At 41.8% G+C, this 19886-nt stretch overlaps 1 pseudogene across 1 annotated transcript; it reads right to left on the bottom strand.

Annotated features, from left to right (window-relative positions):
• Nucleotides 1-16931: 16931 nt before the first annotated feature.
• Nucleotides 16932-18995, bottom strand: LOC306640541 (dual specificity protein phosphatase 18-like; annotated as a pseudogene). Its single transcript, XR_013766807.1, has 2 exons — nucleotides 18968-18995; nucleotides 16932-18628 (listed from the first exon to the last, which is right to left on the bottom strand). The product of XR_013766807.1 is annotated as a dual specificity protein phosphatase 18-like (transcript).
• Nucleotides 18996-19886: the final 891 nt, after the last annotated feature.

Here is a 19886-nt window from a genome sequence, read left to right as displayed (position 1 = left end):
GGAAAGGAGCTTGGTAACATGGTAAAAGGTCTTTTCATAATAATTTCAAGTAGTTTACTCCTAGTTCATGTCACTTGATAAATTTCATATGTGTAACAACTGTTATTTTCCTGTATTTTTACTAAAAAGGAGGAAAAATGGAGGCCTTTTCTATCAAGATTTTTGTGTGACCTACCATCTATTCTTGCCTTTTTTCCTCAAGCCAAAAACACATCCTCAGGGTTAAAAGCACCAAAACATTTATGCCTCAGGGGTTTCACCTTTACTCTTCTTGCAGTATGGAATGCTTTCTTTGCTATCAGTATGACTCCTTCCATGTTATCTTATCACACAGAGCTACTCTGACTGCCTTATCTAGAATCCAAATACAATCATCTCTTAATGCATATGCAATGGTATCAGCACATAATAAATGAAAATGAGTGTGTGCTCATAGGAGTATGTCTGAACATGGTAGGTTATAATCCTTTCACTAGATGCATGAATAGCGACAATGACTTACTATCTTCATGTGATTTATCGCCAATACACTGAGCTGAGATGAACTTATTCCTTTCAGGGTCCTCTGTGGAGAGTGGTGACAGAGGATGGGAGAGCAGTGATTGAGATTGGGGGTCTCTGATGACCTCATGACTGTGGCATGCCTGGTTCCTGGGAATGTTTCTGGGCAAGAGCACAGGATGCTTAGTTGCTGTGGCAATGTCCTGCAAGAGTCCTATCAGCTCTGACCTTGATCTCAGGTACATAGCTCCTGGGAATAAAGGAATTCTTAGGCTAGACAACCACGGTCTCACCAGCTCCACTTCTCTAGTTCCTGCCCACTTTACAATAACTTTTAACAATGGACTTGCTTGAGAGCTACACAAAGCTCCTAACATTGCACTTTGCAACTGTGGATTGCAACTGCAGAAAAGTTACATAGATGTCCTAGTTTCTGTAGTTTTCCTGAATACAAAACATAATGATCGCATAGTCTTTAACCTGATAATGAGACATATATAAATAAAGACTGTTGGCATAACTCTTTAGATCTGCCTTGTCATCAGAGGGCAGAGCTCCACCCGATCCCAGCTTAATCTTCAAATCTGTGTTTGTGAGTGTTTATTTTTCTAACCCTCCTTTGCCCCTCGCTGGAACCAGGAGTTTGGCTGTGCTGGTTGTGGCAATCCTCCTTTAGAGGTCTCCTCTCTACATTACAAAGTTAATCGAAGACAAAAGAGGTGACTGCATAGGCACAATTAATAGCCAGAACAATGGGAGTGTGCAAGTAGATTCCTGAACACTAGACAGCTCTCGGTAATTTTATGTTTGTACATGTTGTGATTTTAACCTTGGCCTGAAGGTTTGCCAAGGACATTGACAGAAGTCTAAAGGTATGTAGGTACATTTGTGCTGAGGAGGGAGATCATATAGGTATGGGCTCACACATGCCAGAACCCTGGAAAACAAACCTAGAAGAAATGGACATTAGTCTTACAAGTCTCAATATATTAGATGCAATCATTCTACAAAATATCACTGATGATGTATTAGCAACTAGATTAAAATTCAAAAACATAAAGATGAGTCCAAACGCAGCATAAATAACTAGAGACTAACGATCAACTGGATAGGCATAGTAAATTAAATAATCAGAAAGAGTAGACAGGACAAACACAACTAGAGATGGACAAGTTGCTGCCAAATAAGGGGGCAAACAGAAGATTATCCAAGAATTCCAAGGTGAAAACATAAAGGTTTAACATAAGCCTAAAAAAAATATGAAGGGAATATGGGATAAAAAAGAGGACAAACATGTTAGGCAGAAGAAATCACACATGAATAGCCCACTCATGGAAGACACAGTCTCTTCAATGATTCTGAAATTCCTAGCATGAACTGAGTGTGGTGGCATGTGCCTGTAATCCCAGCAACGTGGGAGGTGAGGCAGGAGGATCCCAAGTTTGAGGACAGCCTCAGCAACTTAGCATGAACTTAAGCAACTTGGTGAGAGACCCTTTCTCATAATAAAAAAATAAATAAGTAAAAGGGCTGAGGATGTGGCTTAGTATTTAAGCACACCGGGGTTCAATTTCCAGTACCTAAGCAAACAAACATTGCCAGAATAGAGATGTACAGAGAGTTGAAGCGTTTTGATATCACATTAAGTCTGCAGGAAACAAAAAATGTGACACTTCTCAGTTATATGACACTTAGGGACTATTTTCTAACAATAAGGAGAAAATATCAGTTTAAAAAAGTATCCCATGTCCCCACAAATAGAGCTTTGACTGAACCATGTAACTGTGCTTCCTGGGGCCAATCTGACATGGTGCCCACCTCTCAGGATAACAGAGTCTTGGTTGAGCTGGCCCATCATGCTCTTTGGGCCAAACAGCAGGGGTGTCCCATTTCCTCAGAACCAAACTTGTGCCCTGGAATCTTGAACTGCAGAGGGGTGGAGTTGAAGCCAGAATCGGGGACAGGCAGTTAGTGTAGAAATAGGGGATCGGGTCAAATTGAGGAAATGGAGGCCATGAAAGCCATCTGCCTCTGGAAGTTGGAGACTGCCCCTGGGAGAATGGAATGCCAAGGTTCTCCAGAGCCCACTGATTACCAAATTTACCTGCCCTTGTCAGGGACTACAGGCAAGGAGCTGCTAATTAATGTCCCCTGGGTCCTAACCTGACTGAATCACTTTGGCCCTCCCCCTGCCCATCCACTTCTCACTTTTTGCATCTCACCTGCAAAACCCGACCTAGTCACATAGGCAGGAAAGAGAGATAAGTGGGAAGAGAACTGGAGAACAAGAGACCTTAACCTATAAAAGATGTAGGGTGCCCTCACTTCTGGGGACTCTAGAACATCAGCATGGCCCCCTTCTCCCTCCCAGGAGAAGTCTGTATTATTACTACTTTTAAATAAAACCTGCTTAATATGCTTGCCTTGGTGTGCATCTCTGATGCTACAATTCAACAGCTGAGGAAGCGGAACTCATCACTGGTATCAGAGTCATCTCTGTGCCATATCCTCCCAGAGGCCGGAGCTGCGGTGGCTCCCCATCTTTCTCAGTGCATGGTGTCACAACTGCCTCCCAGGGCCACAGCTGTGGCTGTGGCCCCCCCATTCCCAGGTCTTGCTGCTGCAGCATCATGGCCCCCACAGCCTGGGCTTCCACAGAATCCTACTGTCTTGGTCCATATTTGTGCTGCTAAGAAAGAATGCCTGAGACTGTGTAATTGATTAAAACAAAACAACAACAGCAACAACACATTTATTTCTTTCAGTTCTGAGGGCTAGGAAGTCCATGAATGAGAGACCTGTGTCTGGTGAAGCTTTCTTGGGCATCACCTTGGGGCAAAAAGCAGAAGGGAAGGAGCATGCGTGAAAGAGAGACAGAGCATGAGACAAGTGGGAAGAGGTCAAGCTTAGCAGCACCTCACTCCCACGCTACTGGCATCGGATCTGCTATTTTGTTGCCGCCATTATTCTGCTTCCCTCCCACCACTTTACAACCTAGATTGTTAGCCCGGGAACCTCCTAGTCAGTCATTGGTCCAGATTTTTAGCCCGCGAACTTCCTAGTCAGTCATTGGTCAGTTGTTATTAGCCAGCGAATTTCCACTACTTAAGAATAGCTCCCCCATATTCTCTCCTCTCTCCTCCTCACTCTTGTTCTCTCTCTCTCTTTCTCACCTAATAAAACCTCTTGCGTGAGATCGCGCATCTGGAATGGTTTTTGGGTGCTGTCACATACCAACTCTCTCCTGCAGTAATGGTATTAATCCCTGCTTAGGGCAGAAGCCTCATGACCTCATCACCTTTAAGAGGGCTCACCTGTCAACAGTGTTGCATTGGGGATTAAATTTACAATATATAAATTTTACCATGGATTCAAGTGTTTACTCCACTCCCCCACCCAACCCCAGGGTCAGAGCCACAGCTACATGCCCTCTTCCTGGACCTGAGCTGCTAGGGTACACCTCAGGGTCTTGGGCCAGGGTTGTGAGGGTGATCTACATCTACCAGTGCCCTGGTTAATGAACTCATGCACCAGAAGTTCATGGGTGCCACAGAAGCTGGTTCCACAAGTCTCTAAGCCTAGGATCCCGACTCTGCAGCCACTCTGAACGTATGTGCCCTGGAACTCAGGTAGCTGCCTAAGAGCCACAGCAGACATGACACCAAAAGGCACTTCATTAGGACTTGCAACTACAGGGAAAATGAGAGCAGGAGATTCTCAAAAGTCCTTGAGGGCTCGGGAGATAGCTCAGTTGGTAAAGTGCTTGCCTTACAAGCACAGGGCCCTGGGTTCGATCCCCAGCAACCCTCCCCCCCCCAAAAAAAAAAAAAAAAAAGTCCTTGCCACTTGAGGACCCTAACCAACTGTGCTGCCACAGCTGTTGCCACCAACCTCCAGAGTGCAGGCCACACAGACTTTGCCAGCATTGATCACGGCTGACAGGGCTACATGAAGACTACACCATTATGCCTACCTAAAATCAGAGCCACCCTACCCTGCTCAAGTGGCATTCTTGCAGTCATCTGAAGTGAAAGTCTTTCCCCACATAAGACAATCTGCAAAGTCTGAAAGAGACAACTGTCACCAAACATTCAGACACCCACTTGTGTACTCAAGAAGTGTGAAAAAGCAAGAAAACAGGACACTACCAAAGGAACCTTCAGTAAAGGACCCAATGAAATAGAAACCTATAAACTGCTCCAAAAAGGATTCAAAATAACAATGAGTAAAGGAGAAAATCAGCAAACTGAACAAAAGAACCACACAGAATTACTGGAGATGAAAAATTCAACAAGGGAAATTAAAACTGCAGGAGAGAATTTCAACAGCAGATTAGATCAATCAAAAGAAAGAATCTATGAATTTAGGAACCTGGGTGTCATGGTGCATGCCTATAATCCTAGCTACTCAGGAGGGTGAAGCAGGAATACTCAAATTCAAAATCAGCCTGTGAAACTTAGTGAGACCCTGCCCCAAATGAAAAGGCTGGGATGTAGCTCAGTGGTAGAGTGCTCGCCTAGCATGCACAAGGCCCTGAGGCCCTGGTTTTGATCTCCAGTAAAACAAATAAACAATGAAAACAAAAACAAAAAACAAGTGGGATTTATCTGTGGCATAAAAAACTAGTTTAGCACACACAAATCAATCAATAAGACACAATCATATTAACAGAACAAAAGATTAAAACCACATGGTGACCTTAATTGGTACATGAAAGCATTTGACATCCTTTCATAATTAAAAGCTATAAAAATTTAGGTGTCAAAGACAATTTCCTCAGGATAGTAAAGACCATACTTGAAAATACCACAGCATATAACATAATGAATGGAGGAAAACTGAAAGCTTTTCTTTGAAAATCTGGTAGATTACATGTTCACATTTGTCATTTCCATTCAGCACAGTACTGAAAGTGTTGCCAAAAGTTGGGTCCTTGTCCCTGATTCCAGTCCAATAACAAGGACAGGGTTTTGAGAAAAAGGAAAAAGAAGATTTATTGCGTTGCTTTGGGACTTTGGTCCCAAAGGTTGTGATTGTTCTGCCCATTGGCAGGTACAGGGGTCTTTTAAAGAGGTGATTCAAAGGCTATATTCCACACGTTCTCTGTTGGAGTTGCAGTTCACTTGGTAATTTGGGGGAGAGTAGTTTCTGAGATCTTCTGATGCCATCCCAAAATCTGGATTACTTCATTCCTATGGTAGGTAAGTGCTCAAGGACAGATAACTCAGTCTAGGATGGGGAAGAGAGATAATCCTGTTTCCTATGAGATTAGGGAGAGAGAGAAATTAGGGAGGAGCAGGGAGAGAAGAAGAGAAAGAAGCATGCCCGTTGTAAAAATAAGTAGCAGTGACAGAGCAGCAAGGGCTATATTCACAGCATAAAGAAATTAATAGAGCTGGGAATGTAGCTCAGTGTGGTAGAGAGCTTGCCTAGCATGCCCAAGGTTCTGGTTTCAATCCCCAGTATTGAAAATTAATTAAGAAGTCATCCCATTTATGAAAGTGAAACCAGAGTTTTGGGATGAGACAAGATTTTACAGTTTGCCAATTTCCTCTGGGTTCTTGTCTCGCAAATTTTGCAGAATAAAATCCACAGACAATCACGGAAGGGAAGAGTAAAGGGAGCAGGATTTATTTAACAAACAACAACAACAAAAAGGTAGAACTCCCGCAATGCAAGAGGCAGCCTGATAGCAGAAAAACCCATTTTGTGCCAGCTTAGGAGTTTACATGTGGTTCTGGAGCAGAGCATGGAACAAAATCTATGTAAAATAGATATTGAAAAAGGCATGCTGGCTACCAGTGGGTTCACTTCCATCCTTCTTTCTGTAACTTCCATCTGGGTTCACCCCCACCTTCTATTTTCTACCTCTGGGACAAAGGAGTCAGTAGGAGGTCTTCCACAGGTGAGCCTCAATGTCTTTTACATTTAAAATAGGCCTTGCTGGTGCACCTTAGTAAGGCTATCCATTAGCCTCCAAGGTGTGGTTGAATGGAATCCATTATCCTGACGGCCTGGTCATTTTACAATCTTATTCTATCCTCATTCAAAAGCATAAAAAATAAAAATAATTAGGAATAAGTGTAACTAAAGGCATGATATATTTGCACAATAAAAACTATAAAACTAATGAAAAATGTACTGTGTTGACATAAAAATGTACACACTGATGAATGGAACACAGTAGAGAGACCTGAAGTAAACCCAAACATATGCAGTCAACTAATTTTTGACTATGGAACCAAGAAGGCACAATAAGGAAAAGACAGTTTCTTCAATAAATGGTATTGGGAAAAAAGGATTTCCACATGCAAAGAATGAAAGTTGACCCTTATCTTAGACCCTGTATAAAAAAACCAACTCAAAACCAGTAAAAGATATAAATATAAGTCCCGAAACTGTGAAACTACTAGAAGAAAACAGAGGAAAGGCTCTCTGACATTGGCCTTGGCAATAATATTTTGGATGTCATATTAAAAATCCAGGCTACACTTAGCATGAGGTTCTCTAGTTCTATCCACTTAGCAGCAAATGCCATAATTTCATTTTCCCTTATGGCTGACTAAAACTGGTATATATACCACATTTTCTTTATCCATTTATCTGTTGATAGGCACGTGGGCTCAGAAAGTCAAGGGTTGAACATTTTCTCTCATATGCAGAAGCTAGACCAAAATAATGAGAAAAGGTGGGGAGTAACCCATGAAAAGAGAATCAGTGAAATAGAGGAAGAGGATATAAGGGAAGGGAGGAGGGACAGGAAAAGGGAGGAACCATGGAATGAAATTGACAAATGGTGCTATGTACATAGATGAATATACCACAGTGGCTTTCACCTTTATGCATCTTTTTTTTTTTTTTTTTTTTTTTATGCATCTTGATAAAGCACCAGATAAGTAGAAAACAATAAAGGAAGACCAGTAGAGGGGAGGAAAGGGTATAGAAGGGAGGAGGAGAGTAAAAAGGGGAAGTAGTGGGAACTGAAATGGAACGAAATATATTCCATACACGTATGATTATGTCAAAATGAACCCCACTGTAACAATAAAGCACTAATAAAACATTTTTTTTTTAAAAATCCAGACTACAATGTGAAGCCCTGGGTTTCATTCTCAGCACCAGAGGTGGGTAGGAAGCCCAGGTTACAAACTCAAAAATAATCATACTGAAAAGGTTCTTCACAGTAAAGGAAATAATCAACAAAATGAAAATGTCTTCTGATTGGGAAAAAAATATTTGGAAGGTATACATCAAATAAGTGGTTAATATTAAAAAATATGAAAAATTAACACAAGTCAGGAGCAGAAAAACATCCTGATTTTAAAAATGGATAAAGAAGATACTTCTGCAAAGAAGACATAAAATTGGCTAAGAGGTATATCTGAAAAGGTACTAGACATCACTAGTCATCAGAGACATGCAATTCAAAACTATAGTAGATATTACCTTATACCAGGTAGGGTGGCTTTTATCAACAAGATGATAAATAACAATTACTGGCAAGGCTGAGAAGAAAAGGGAACCACTGTATTCTGTTGATGAGAATGTAGTCATGTGACAATATGGAGGCCCCCAACAAAATTAAAAAAGGAACTATCACAGGGCCCAGTAAACCTTCTTCAGGGGTACAAGTTCAAAGATGAAATCACGGTCTCATGAAGACATCTGTACTTCCATGGTCACGGTGGCATTATTTACCATAGTCAAGACATGGGAACAACCGATCTGTCCATTGGTGAACGAAAGGATAAAAAAAATCGTCACCTCTGTCTGTCTGTCTATCCATCCATCATCTATTATTAATGGTATAGAATGCAGTCTCAGGAGAGGAGCTCCTGTCATTTGGCAGAACATGGATGAAACTAAAGGACAAACTAGGTTTGTAAAAAGCTAAGTACTTTCATCTTTTGTGATTGAGGTAAAACTGTTTTTCTTGGCTTGATGGAAGTATCGATGTTATATAGAAAGGATTACTTTCGCTAAGTCGGCTGGGAAAATAAAATTGTATTATACTTCATTTGCTAAACACTGTCATCCAGTACCATTTGAGGCCTGAAACAGAAAAGTAATGTCAATTCTAAAATACTATGATTGAAGCAGGTCAGAGAACCCCACCCAGAAGACCCTTACAATAATTAAGCATAAATCCCCACTATACTTGTAACATATTAAGTTCCTCTTCTTCAGAAAGTTTTCTATCAGCAAAAACTGCAAGCAGAAGGGCATTGTGGTTGGTAGTTTCCTCTTTTTCACAAATGCCAGGTTTGCAGGAAAGAAAAAAAAAAAAAACTTGTGAAACCTCTGTCTAGAGGATGGAATGAAACACATCTGTCATCGGAACCTCCTAGTCTCCCCCATAAAGTTCAAAGAATTTCTGTACTCATTATTCAGAGGAAGAATTCTTAGGTGTGAACCACCTCTGAACCCTGCAGTCAATAAACCTGCTTCCTGAAAATTCCTCAGGTGTCCAGTCTCTTCTGTCCCACTTGATGATCTCTGGCATGACAGGTGCAACATGTAAGTTCAGAAGACAGGTGCTTTCTACGCACTAACTTCTGACACCTGTGATTCTAGCCACTACGGAGGCTAAGACAAGAAGATCACAAGTTCAAAGCCGACCTCAGCAATTTAACAAAGCCCTAAGGAAGTTCACAAGACCCTGTCTCAAGATAAAAATTAAATTAAAAAGAACGGGAAACTGGTGATATGTGTTCATTGGTTAAGCGCCCCTAGGTTCAATCCCTTGTATCAAAATTAAAAAAAAGAAAAGAAAAAGAAAAAAATTAAAGAAAAGAAAGTGAAAACAAAGTTTTAAAAGATAACATTTCTGGAAATTCCCATGTGCTCTGCCAGCTCTTGACTCTTAGCTGAGCTCTGCTTCTGGCAGATGTGGCTCAAGGGGAAGGAAGGGCAAAGGTGATGATTTTTTTTTTTTATTGTTGCATAATAATTATAGAGAACAATGGGTTTCATTGTGACATATTTATACATCCATGTAACAAATTTCATTTCACCACTCCCAAGAAGCCCCCTTCTCCCTCCCTCCTCTCCCTATCTCCTTCCTCTACTGTACTGGTCTCCCTTCTCTTTTTATGAGATTCCTTTTTGTTCCAACATCAACATGTGAGAAAACATACAACCCTTGACTTTCTTTGTTTTTAAGTAATTCTGTGTCTGCATTGGGGCTGTGAAATAGGCCCACTGAGTAGATAAGAGGCCACGATGCATCAGGGCTTCAGAACACAAGGTAATGGAAAGGGATCTGTGGCGTCAGATCTCATTACCGTGACAGGCATTATTGCTTTCCGTTTTAAAAGATCTCTGGCTCCGCCGCTGTTGTTGGGGAAGGGACCATCTACCCCTGGAAAAAAGGACTGGCACTTTTACCAAAATTCCAGACCAGGAAGGAGACAGGGTGAGGCTCAGCCTGGACAATTAAGATCCCTCCAGGAAGCGAGTGGCCTTTCACCCCTTTACACCCATCTTCTTTCAAAGACACCCCTCCCCCAAGCTGCTCTCAGCAGGAAATACCCAAGTTGGGCCTTTGAACGGCTTTCTGACAAGAAGTTAAACTCACCCAAGCAAATCCGGGTTTCCTTCTAAAGTCTCCCAAACTGCTCTCCGCAAATTGTTCAGTACACCTTCAGACACCTACCGAAGTGGGTTTAGCAGGACCGGGTAGATAGGGCCAGGATTTACTCACCAAGCCTGCCTCCTGCTCACTGCCTGCTTCGGAGCTTTGCGCACCAGAAAAACGAAAGTTAAATTCTTGAGGGCGGGGAAGAAAGGGGGAGAGAAACTGGGCCAATGGGATGCCTCTACTTTGGCCTCTTGGGTCCCCCCCACCCGAATGAGTCTGCCCCTGTGCAGTCGTACCTTCCCCAGGAGGAGGGATGCTACAAGGAAGAGGCATGGCCCCATTCGCCACCCATTCAACTTACTTGCCTTGCCACCATTCCAATTACTACAGTTCTGAAATATAATTGCTGTTGACTAGCTGTTGCCCACTGAGTATCTTGCTCTGCTTTTGTGTATTTTATTTCCCAGGTTAACAACAAACAAACAAACAAAAAAAAAAAAAACTATAATTATTAGTGCATGTTAATCGTATAAATTATGGGTTCAATTGTGACATTTTCATACATGCATATATTGTTTTATTCATGTCCACCCTCCCTACTACTCCCTTTTGCCCTGCTGTCTCTTCCCCCTCCCTCTGGTCTTTTTCCCCTTGACTCCTTTTTCTCATAAGATCTCAGAATCTAGTTATCATGCCACTTCTGACATATTTGATATTAACCCAATAAAGTACTGAAAGTTAGAAAAGGTGCTCCTCATGGAAATTCTTCCAGTGTGCGCCCCTCGTTCCTGATACCTTAACTGGGTTTACTTTCAGCTGTCAGCTATGGCCTATGGAGGAGGATATATATGGTTAGTGATATTTAGAGTACTGGTATAATTCCTTGAGTCTGGATTTTACAGGATGAATGAATCTTGAAGCCACAGATCATCGCAGCTGCCACACTATTAAGATTCCCTAACTCAGGATGTGATGCTACAAATTTATCTGGAAAGCCATGCAGAATTATTACAATATTACACTTAAAACATTTAAACTATTAAGCTTCAAATAACTCTTCATGTCCCCCTGTTGTCTTCTCCAAATTATGTATTTCATGCCTAAGCAATGCCAAGCCTAACTCTCCTCTGCTAATCTCTGAAAAACTGGTCCAGAAGGCTGGGCTGTGGCCCATCGACCATTCACAGCTTTCTAGGTTCCTCAGTGGAACTAAGATCTAGAGTTTACTTTGAGTGAGTAAATGAAAATGTGTGAGGAGAGGGTGATGGGAAGAATTGCTCTGGGCAGCATGCTATCACTCAAGAATCTCACTGGTAACTCTGTCCCCCTTCCTACACTGCACCCCTCAACTCTGCATTTCACAAAGTCAGGAATTTCTGTTTCCCCCCATTTTCTCACATTAACTAGAAAGTCATGCATGTAAGAGTGCCAGGTAAATAGATATGCAGATATATATAGTTTTAAGTGTAATTTCTAATTCCCTAGTTCAAATGCGAATTTCATTCAGAAACATTCACAGGCACACCCAGAAAGATTATTTACTCTGGGTACTCCTAGACCAGTTAAGTCAATAAGTAAAAATAAAATTGTGTATGCAATATAAACCAGGGACTTTTGTGTTACTGCTGGAATTCACATAAAGAGGTGTAGAAAGAAGGAGGAATGAAACAATCTTGTTGATTGAAAATTAAAGTGCCTGGCTCAGGACTGATAAATACATATACACTTGTACATAGATTTGGGTCAAAGTCCCTAAAGACACAATTCCAAATATTAAAACCTCAAAAGATCAAATCCCTAAAGTCTAATATCCTAAAAAGAAAAAGAAAAAGAAAATCAAAATCCCAAAAACATCTTCTGGGAAAAAAATATTAAAATTCTTTATAAGACATTTTTGTACATTTTTAAAAGGAGATTATCTGAGAAACATAGAACACTTCATAAACCTCTTCACATATTAAGCTACGCAATGATAGCATACGTATTTTGGTAAGCATGAACACTCAGGTATACCTACAACAGTTGGACAGGTGATGGGAAGGTGAAATGCAGACCGGTTGGCCTTCTGTAGTTCTTCTCTCCTGCCCACTGCAGATTGGATTGTCCCAGCGCACAATGGACCTTCCCCACCGAGGCCACTCAGACCCACACACTGATCTCTCTAGAAACACCCTCATAGACTCAAAAATAATGCTTCATTGGGTGTCTGGGTTTTCATTCCCAGACTAAATGATGCAACCATCCTGCATACAACTCAAACACTAATCCTTTCCTCAGTTTGATTTTTCTATTCTTCATGTACAGCCTCCCCCTACTGCCTACAGTGGGAATTGCAGTTTTCAAAATTTCAGCTTTCAGGATTTGAACATTCAGGGTTTTAATCTTTTGAGATTGTGATTGCAGGATTTTAGACTTTAGAGATTTTCATCATTTGGGATTTCCACTTTGAGGATTATGGTATTTAAGATTACGGCATTTGAGAGATTGTGTCTTTTCAGATTACGTTTGGTAACAGTCACGTGTATACCCGTACATGCATATATACATATAATAGTTAATATAATTAAATGTACTTAATGAACACTTTTCTAGATACTCTGTTAAATAAAATAAGGACAAATGTATACAAGGAGGTTAAAATAGTTCACGAACAGAGTTTCTCCTTATGGTCCTAATGCTAAGGAGCAGGAGAGGCAGATTAGTACTAGGTCCATGTTTCTCCTCTCTCTGCACCACACTACCATAGAGGAGGCAGCAGCATGATTCTGAAGGAGCTGGGAGCAGAAAGGACAGCCCAGGAAGTGCTGAGCTGCAGGAGGAGTCTGGTGCCTCTTAAGCAAAACTCTAGAGACCATGAAATATAATTTGACATTCTGAATCCATGCAGAGGGTCATGATGATGGACAATATGCTGAACCACTTCATGGCCAGCATGCTATTACAGAGAACATGAAGAAAATATTTTTAGTGTAGAGGGTAAACATTGTAATTGGGTTGTTAAATGCTTGCACTTGCAAAACAGAATTGTGAATGATGAAGATATCACCACATAGTGGCCCTTAACAAATTAACCAATTTCTTATTGGTTAATTTCATAAGAATTCAATTTCTTATGTGTAACATAAATAAAAACAACAAAATTTACCTGAGGTGATATTGTGGGAATTAAATAATAGAGTATTTGTAATAACTTGTGCTATTTTCTAGCAAATAAGCACTGACCCAGAGTTGTGCCTATTTTTTTTCTCGGATTCTCTGATTTGAAATAAATATTTAAAAAATGAATATTGCATACTGATCTTTAAAGTAGATGACTTTGTTTAAGGAAACAGAGTAATTTGTGTAGAGAGTCACAACCCTTAACATTTGTTACAAATTATAAAATAAATGTTTTATCACTGTAAACTATCTTTGTTCTCATTAGCATAGCCATGTAATCTGATTTTATAATTGTAATAACATCTTTAATATAACTCAATATGGTAGATGAAAGTTGTATTCGTTTTCTATTGCTGCATGATAGGCTATCACAAACTTACAGACTTAGGACTTAAGTACTTAGAGCTTTAGTTAGCTCACAGATTCTGTGCATCAGAAGTGTTGGCAGCAGTTTAGAAGGGTTCTCTTTTCAGAATCTGATCAGCAATGTGTCGTGAAGGTGTCCACTGGGCCACATTTTCATCTGGAGGTTAAAGGAGAAAAGGGTCTGGTTCCAAGATAAGTCGGGTTAGTGGTAGATTTCAGTGTCTTGTGCTCATTGAATGGAGGTCCTCAGCTTCTGAAGACTGTCCAAAATTTCCTGAGGCACACGCTTCTCCATAGGTAGTTCACAGGATGGCTGCTGCTTGTTCAAGGCCAGCAGGAGAAAGGGAAATACCACTCTGGTAAGATGGTGTTAGATGATAATCACAGGACTGGCATCTCTTAACCTTCACCACATACTGTTAGTTATGAGGAATTCAGAAGTTCTGTCCATCCTGGGGTGTGGGGGAGGCACAAAGGCATGAACATCAGGAGACAGGAGTCACGGGGGAGCAGGGAGAGGGTAGGAGGGGGACTTCAACACAGACAGATTTGGAGAAAGATGGGGAACTAGTTCCCTAGTCATCTGCCAGTGGGAATGGCCAGAAGATTCTGCTCAGGTCCCTTACCCTGATAAATACATTGCAGTACAATAAGTTCTTGAAACTTCAGAAGATGGAAGCCCCTTTGGGATCACTTTTCCCAGAAGCCTGAAAAAGACCCTAGAGATTTACTTAGATCCCCTCAGAAAGTAATCACCTAGTAAGCAAAAGTGGCACAGTGTAGGGCACCTTACAACAAACCTCCAGAGTGCCCTGTCACCAGCCCGCTGCCCTGAAGATAGAATGCAGCAGCCAGGCCAGGAGAAGCAACAACAGCAGCCACAGCAGCAACAGCAGCATCCACATGTTCCAGGAAGACCTGGGGGAAACCCAACTCAGCTCAAACAGCCTGCTTTGCACTGCCCCCAGAAGTCCTGGCTGTGAAGTACCTGGGACACTGCTCCACCCAGCTTTCCAATCTCTCCCTCTGCCCCAGAAAACATGTCCAAATCCTGATAGGCAGCTCCTGTGACTCACCTGGGTGCTGTTCCCTCTGCCCTGTCTGTGCCTTCCTCTCCTTGATAGGCCACGTTCTCATGCTAGGAGGTCCTCCTAGCCAGGGGACTGCTTGGAGGTCTCTTTGCTGGGAAAGCTTGAGGACATTTCTCTACTAGGTCTCAGGACTCAGTGCATCTTGGTTGTCTAGCTCTTCCCTCTTGAGCTGCCCCTACCCTTCCAGGTTCACAGAGTGGCAGAAGCCTTTGTTCAGGGCCCCAGTGAGTGCTGATCCATCCAGCAACTAGTGCACCTCTCCTGAGGAAACTGGAATGGGGAAGAGGTACTTCCTCATGCTTTGGCCTCTTTTATATTTGTTTGCTTATCTTTTTTATTGATTCCTTTTAGTTTTAAGTAACATTAGGATTCATTTTGACCTAATTAGGAAAGAATGGAATATAATTTGCTCTAATTCAGTTCTCCTTGCCTTCCCTTCCTCTCTCTCCTGTTCCCTCTCCTCTACTCTACTGATCTTTCTGCCATTTACTTTTTGTTTTAGTTACTATCTTATACATAATGGTGAGATTCACCGTGGTATATTCATATATGTACATAGGAAAGTTAGGTCAGATTCATTCCACTGTTCTTTCCTTATCCTGATCCTTTTCCCTCCCTATTAATCTCCTTCATCTTGTCCACTGATCTTTCTTCTGTTTTGATGGAACACCCCTTTTTTCTTTCTCTGTCTCTGTCTCTCTGTCTCTCTGCCCCACTTATTTTGCACTAGTTTCTGTATATCAAAGAAAACATTTGACCTTTGGCTTTTTGAGTCTGGCTTATTTCACTTAGCATGGTAAGCCTCCAGTTCTATCCATTTACCAGCAAATGACATAATGTCATTCTTCTTCATGCCTGGATAATATTCCATTATGTATATATAAAACATTTTCTTTATCCATTCATCTGTTGAAAGGTATCTAGGTTTGTTCCATAGCTTGGCTATTGTGAATTGTGCAGTCGTAAACATTAATGTGGTTATATCCCTATAGTATGCCTATTTTAGTTCTTTTAGACATATACTGAAGAGTGGGATGACTGGACCATATGGTGGTTCTATTCCTAGATTTTTGTTTGCTTTTGGTACCAGGAATTGAACTCAGGGGCACTTAATCACTGAGCCCCATCCCAAGCCTTTCTTTAAAAATTTTTTAATTTTTTATTTTGAGACAGGGTCTCACTAAGTTGCTTAGGGTCTCACTACATTGCAGAGTCCAGCCTTGAACTCAAAATCCTCCTGCCTCAGCCTCCCGAGTTATTGGGATTACAGGTGTGGGCCACCACACCAAGTGCATAGAAACTATTTTCACAGTTTACAGAATTATGGACTAATACATATTTTTCTTTCTTTCTTTCTTTCTTTCTTTCTTTCTTTCTTTCTTTCTTTCTTTCTTTCTTTCTTTCCTTCCTTCCTTCCTTCCTTCCTTCCTTCCTTCCTTCCTTCCTTCCTTCCTTCCTTCCTTCCTTCCTTCCTTCTTTCTTTCTTTCTTTCTTTCTTTCTTTCTTTCTTTCTTTCTTTCTTTCTTAAAGGCACAAGAAAGATTTATTGAAGGGATTACAAAGGTGCTGCAATTCCAGCAGCTCACAAGTCTGAGATAGGAAGATCTCAAGTTCAAAGCCAGCCTTAGCAATTCAGCAACATAGTGAGGCTCTAAGAACTTAGCAAGACCCTGTTTCAAAATAAACAATTAAAAAAAAAAAGGGAGGGGAGGTCTGGGGATGTGGCTCAGTGGTTAAGTACCCCTGGGTTCAATCTCTGGCAAACACACACACACACACACACACACACACACACACACACACACACACACACGGACAACAAAGGTATACATACCGCAAAGGCAAAGTCTTTTTTCAGAGGAGAAAAAAGACTAGACACACACCCAGGGTTGAGTTCTCTGATTATATATAGGATTTTCCTGGGAAGAAATATGTAGGTTCCCAGGAAAGTTTTTTGAAAATCAAACCCCATGTCAATCATTTGATATTTGGGTTTCAGAATGTTTCTTTTTGGTTAAGCAGTCTAGTCATAAATCAGCTGTGGGCACATTATGTAGTAAGATCTGGTGATATTTATATTATGTTTTCTAATTGATCTGGTACAAGCTACACTGGAGGTTTTATTTATCTAACCAAAGAGACAAGCATGGCATGTCTTTCCCACAATTCACAGTACTTCTAAATAAGGCCTTTTGGGGGAAGCTGGAATTGTACACTTTACTTCAGGACCCTTAGGTCACACCTGGATTAAATAGTGGAAACTTCGAAAAGTCTTCAAGGCCTAAACCTCTTTTGGGGTAGGATTTGAACCCCTTTTTTGCCCCACACGGGATGACTTTCTGGAAAAGCACTTTGAAAATAATAGAGGATTATGCACAGACGAAAGAAATACCTTGACTTGGGACCAGGAGGTCCAAAGAGTGAGTATATCATCCACAGTGAGAGCTGTCCATTAAGCTAAATGTGGACCATGCACTGGCCCTGGTGCTATGTAATTGCTGAATCTTCACAGATGAGGACACTGAGGCTCCAAGAGGCCCTAGGTCACATGGAGAGTAGGTGACAGGGCTAAGTTCTGGTTTGCAGGTCCAGTCTTTCAAGTTAGAGCCCTTGAGGACTGACATGTCCTAGAGAATGGACTATGCCACCTTTATTAAAGACTGGAGGGGGATTTAAGACCTTGTCACGTACAACAGCATCGAGAAAAAATTTTTAAAAAGTTTTATAACACTGGAATGTTTATTTGAAAGTCATCTTCTGTGTAAATCTGATCTAGAAAACTTCAGTAGGGTCACTGTGGTGAAGGTGGATGCGGGGTTGTTTGGGGCCCCGAGGGTTCCAAGATACTATTTGAAGGCCACTCATCCTGTAGGTTGGCACTTACTGTGAAAAGTTCAGGGGGAGCCATGATGCTTTGGGTTTGAAGGAACAAAGTAGGATTGTAACAGACTCATTTCTGAGTTGTTCAGTCTAAGAAAGGGCAGTAGGATGCCAGGCATTGAGGCTCTGGTCTCTTTGTCCAGGGTACCACCTGCCTCATTTCACCCTTTGGCCAGTAGCCATGGTCTGCCACTCATAGGGTAGAAAACTTATCTTCACCATCTAACAACTGAGTTTAATCTTTAAAGATATGGATTACAGAGGTGAAAGCTGTGGCATCACTTTCTTTTTTCTTGCCCTTATAAAATGCATCGTCTGGTATATTCCTCTATCAACAAAGATTGTTCAAGTTCAGATCCTGTATAGGATCAACAACAGGTCTGTACACTGACCCTCAAGCAGGAAGTTGGGGGATGATTTAGAGTGGAATCATCAAACGGACCTCCTTCTCATAGATGTCAGGGATCATTCCCTCTGGGGAGCTGACCATGTGTATAGTATTCTTGCCAAACAGCTGGAACTCATAGTGGATGAGTTGCTCCCAAAAGCTATTGTTGGGTCGCATGACGGGCCGGCATGACTTGGTCCATGTGTAGGCATCCAGCAGGGACATGGCATGGTACCTCATGAGGTAGGCAAGGCACAAAGTGGCTGAGCGGCTGACACCAGCAGCACAGTGTAGCAACGTAGGGCCCTGCTTCATTTCCACGCTGTGGATGTGGTCAGCAATGGAGTCAAAGAAGTCATAGAGCTCGAGATAGGTGCATCAGCCACAGGCACCTGTGTGTACTGTATATCCTCATAGAAGGTATTTACCACCTCTATTGAGACGTTTATGACTGAAGAGATCTGGTTGCTGGACAGCAAGGGCTTGTTGGCAGCCACACCATTGCTGACCTACAGGCTTCTGGTCATCTGTGAGAGGCTGCTGATGGAGGGCTGCCGGAACTGAACTGGGAAGGTACACAGGGGTGCTGTCATCAAGGAGGTGTGTCAGAAGCTGGTGGCACATGAGGCCTGCATTTTTCTGCTAAGCTGTGTACATGGAAAACTTAAAAGGATGTTGTGATCTAGGTGTGGTGGTACAGTCTGTAATCTCAGCAACTGGGGAGGCTGAAGCAGGGGGACTGCAAATTCAAGGCTGATCTCAGCAATTTAGCTAGTAGGTGCACGAAAGGGTTTGTTCATGAAGAAGCGGCATCGATTATCCCCAGGCAAGAGTCTCAGCGAGAGATCAGTTCCGATCCCGGAGCCGCAATCCCCTCCCGCCTGGCAATCTGGTTTCCATAACAACGGTTTCTCCTCAAGGGGAGGAATCGGCTGCCCTGGTTTTTGGAGAAATCTCGCTTGGCTTCCGTTCTGCGCTCAGTGTGGCCCCTCTTGGACTTACCCGGTTACCAGCTTTGCGATCACTCCTGCATCAGTCAGCAGCACAATCGACCGACCCACCCTAGCTTACTCCGTCTCCACGGCAACGCACCAATTCCCCTCCCTCCCTCCCTCCCTCCCTCCCTCCCTTCCTTCCTTCCTTCCTTCCTTCCTTCCTTCCTTCCTTCCTTCCTTCCTTCCTTCCATGTATTTTTACTACTTGTATTACTTCTAAGTAGAAGTTGTGTTAGTTATCTTTATATCACTATAACAAAATGTCTGAAATAATTAACTTATAAAGAGAAAAAGGTTACTGTGGGTCATAGATTTAGAAGTTTCAGTTCATGACTAGTCAGACCCATTACTTTTAGGCCTGTGGTGAGAATTGTGGATGGTAATGGTGGAAAGTGGCATGGCAGAGCAGAGCAGAGCTGTTCACCTCATGGCCAGAAAGCAAAAGAAGAGGAAAAGGAAGGGGTCAGGGGCCTCAATGCACTTTGAAGGCATGACTCCAGTGACCCGTGGAGGTCCACCTTTTAAAGGTTCTGCAGTCTCTCAATAGTACTACCTTTGGGATCAAGTCTTTCATACATGGGCCTTTGGGGGGCATTCAACATCTAAACTGTGTCATAGGTCAACAATAATCTATTGATTTTTTTTTTAAGTTGTTTCCTCTGGCTACACTCATTTTTTTCTCAAAACGTTTGTTATAATGTTCTCGCTCTTTTTTCTTATTTTGCAGTTGAATTTATTTTTTAAATTTTTAAAAACTTGTTCTAATTAGTTATATGTGACAGTAGAATATATTTATGTACTTTGATATATCATACATAAATGGAGTATAATACTATGATGTTCTTGATGGTGATCTTCTTTGTATTTATTCTCCTTAAAATTGTCTTTCACAAAGGCACCAAAACCTACATTGGAGAAAAGGTAAC

The sequence above is a fragment of the Sciurus vulgaris genome, assembly GCF_902686455.1.
Source record: "Sciurus vulgaris genome assembly, chromosome: 11".
Lineage (NCBI taxonomy): Eukaryota > Metazoa > Chordata > Mammalia > Rodentia > Sciuridae > Sciurus > Sciurus vulgaris.
The sequence above is the reverse complement of the archived record's forward strand: the minus strand, read 5'-3'. Positions and strand labels throughout refer to the sequence as shown.